We start from the raw sequence: 3,461 nt of genomic DNA on the forward strand, positions 1-3,461 counted from the left end.
AAACAGCAAATTATGAGAGTGTGCAACATGGAATTTTGTTTACATGGACATTGACTCTCAGAGGAAGCTGATCTGATATTTAAAAGAAGGACAGATGATTTTTTGGAGGTTGGCAGCTTGGAGGAATGTTCAAGATGTGGTGGGCAGATGTACAGGGAGCAGATTGCTGAGAGGTGAACCACTTTACTGATTTGGAATTGTGTCGTAGTTCAGTGGTGTCAGAGAAAGTTGTTATGAGCTTTTGGCACCTTTGAGTACTCTGGAATAAATGATGTTGGATTCCAAGAATACGAGCTGAATTCTTACCTACGTAGGTTTACATCAGTGCAAACTTAGTGTTCTGTCATTTTCAGCCACTTCATATGGAGGAAAAGAAATTCTTAGAGCCACAAATCTAGTAAGTAGTAAAGGTATAGTTGGCCACGAGCGAATCCAATACCAAAACGACTTTAAAGTTTGCTGTCAACCTCTCAGATCCTGGGAAACACAAGCAAACACAAGTCTGTTTGAACAAGCCCTGCCCTTCTCAACTCAATGTTTTACCAGGGTTTTACTCTTCACAGAAATGGCAGAAAAGACGTTAGATCATGGGGTCATTGGGCAATAAGATGAATATGGGAGTGCCTTTGTTACTTTTCTAGTTGCTGAGACAAAATACCAGACACCCAAAGTAAAAGGAGAAAAGTTTATTTTGCTCACAGTTTGTAAACTGTGTTTTAGTCCACAATCGGCTGGCTCCAACCCAGTGGGCTTGGCACAGGGGCATAGCAGAGAACAACTCATGGGACCCATGAGATAGTAAAAGCAACAAGGGAAGCCTTTGCCTGTCCCTTATATTGTATGTAGGCTACCCACTTTAGGGCGGGTGTAGCATTCACACCCTTAATCCTAGCCAGAACTGTGCCAAACACATCGGTGGAATAGTTTACTAATCACACACCCTTGATCCCAGCACCACACACTCTAGGTTCAGCCACCTCTGAAAAAGTCCCAAGACACATGAGGCTTGGGGGGAACAACTAGACACAAATCATAACAGGGAGTCAGTCGCCCTTGGCAATCAGGAAAGAACCTCCTGGCACACAGCAATTCTTAGAGGGAGTATGTAAATCTCTGATCTCAAGTGAGTCTGTTAGAGCAGAGAAGGCGGGGATGTTAGAGGAAGAGGAAGCAGAGAAATAAAAATGTGGAAGAAAAAAATGCATGCGTGTTTTTGTATTTAATGATGTGACAAGAGATATCTCCAGGAAAAGATACAGAGTAGGGCTTAAGAGCAGTTCAATCCTTGTCTGTTACGCTGACTAGAAATATTTATGATCCAGAGAAGCCAACAGAAAAAGGACAGAAAAAAATCACAGAAACTAGGAAGTCATGGAGACGTGCGGTGGTGATGGAGAGATGATTGCAGATGGGTACGTGTAGAAAATGGGAATAGTGACATCTGGAAAAAGAATGAAGCAAACACAGCCAGCAAACAAGTCTAGGCTGTGTTTCATGATAAATATTTAAAGGCTACACCCTTTCCTTCTGCCCTCCTTCCTCATCTACTTTCTCTTGGTTTTTAAGAGCTGCTGATCTCAAATAATAATTCACATTATCAGTGACTTATGAAAACCCAGACCTCTGAGCAAATTCTTCTCATGCTTTTTGCTCATGTCAGTGGGGCGGTGAGTATCACCTATCCACCCCGGATCCTCTGGAATGCTTAGGCAAATACTCCACTGGGTTGAGTCATAGTTGGGAGCTGAGTTTGGTGTACCTTTGAGTAGGGAACTTAGTTAAGGTTTCAGGCTTCAGGAAATCTGTTCAGATTAGTTTTAGCTTAAAAGAAGATCAACTTGTTTCTGAGGATCAGCACAGAAACATTTCAGCAACTTTGTAGGCATTATTATTATTATTATTATTATTATTATTATTATTATTTTGAGATAGGATCTGGATAGATAATGCAGGCTGGCCTTGAACTTGATTATGTAGCCCAGGCTGGCCTGGAATTCATGGTGATCCTCCTCCTTCAGCCTCCCAAGCACTGGAATTATAGATGTTAGCCACTGAGCCTGGCCATTATAGGCTTTAGTGACTGTATTTTTAAAATTATAAAAATAACATGCAGGTGGGATATTTAAACTACTCAAAAGGGTAGCTATCCCTTAAAACTTCCCAGATGTAACATGTTTTCTTGTTTATTCTTCTAGATATCATTGTCGGCCTTATACATATATAACTGATCATTTGGAGTATATATATATTCTTACATTTTTAAAGGTATAGATTTTAACTCATTTTTTAAAAAAGATAACTCATTTTTATGTGGTTGGGTAATATCCTTTGTCAAGGTTAGTTGTCTAACTTATTTAACCAATTCCTGGTTCTATTGGACAATATTGATGTTTCCTCAGATTTTCCATAAAAGACAAAATTTTAAAGGTATTTGTAGTTATTTTGCCTTCCTTTATAAGAGTATCACCTGTATAGTGATCAGCATGGCCTCTGGCACCTAGATTTGCAGTAAATGTTATTCCCCCTCCTTTTTTTTTTTTTTTTTAAAGGTATGAGGCTGACTTTCTGTCATCTACTTTCTCATCAGAGTTGGCCATCCAACCCATGTGAGACATGTCCTTTGTAGCTATGGAAAAGGTTTTCCCTGTGAGAGGATAACTCACATTTGTTTAGAGTAATTGCTAAGCCTTCGATTATAAGATCCCAGTTTAGTCAGTGGGGCCTCAAATTACACAGCTAACTTCAAGTACACCAGTGATTTTATCTTGGTTGATAAAAGATGACACGTTTCAATAAATAGGAAGAAAGCTTTTGTTAATTCTCCAAGATTCATGCCCATGCATTTAAAATAACTATTTAGTGGGTTATTTTCCAAATACACAGGACTAAATCTTAGTACCACAGGATGTGCATCTAATTTTCTTACTTGAAAAAATAGCAGAAAGGCAATTCTAGTAAAATTTCTAATATCAGGGAGGGAAGGAAGGAGGGAAATTTTTTGGTTCATAGCTACATTTCAAAGGTTAAAAAAACAACAGCACAACTAACATCCACAGTAATTTCAGGAAGAAGGCATGAAGGAGTGACAGAGAAGGGAAAATGGCACAGCATGGATAAACACATAAAAAGCTTCTGGGATAAATATAGATGGATGGAAAAATGGCTGTAAGTGAAACTGTTTCAGGAATGTTATGGAGCTCCAATGGGGGCATGAGGGTGGATGGGGATTGTTTTATGCAGCTGTTCAATGAAGAGTTTTTTTTTTTTTTTTGAGGTCATTCTTGAACTCTCAAGTTTCACTCGTTGGGCAATAAAGCTTTCCTGGTGAGTGGCATGACAGTATTACCTGGAGAAACCAATCATCTTATTGTTCTGGGCTGGGGTCTCAGAATTACATCAAAAGTCTCAAATTATTATTTGCTATTCTTGGCCAAGAAAGGACCATTTCACTCAAATTTTAT

The sequence above is a fragment of the Octodon degus genome, unplaced genomic scaffold, assembly GCF_000260255.1.
Source record: "Octodon degus isolate 3935 unplaced genomic scaffold, OctDeg1.0 scaffold00005, whole genome shotgun sequence".
Classification (NCBI taxonomy): domain Eukaryota; kingdom Metazoa; phylum Chordata; class Mammalia; order Rodentia; family Octodontidae; genus Octodon; species Octodon degus.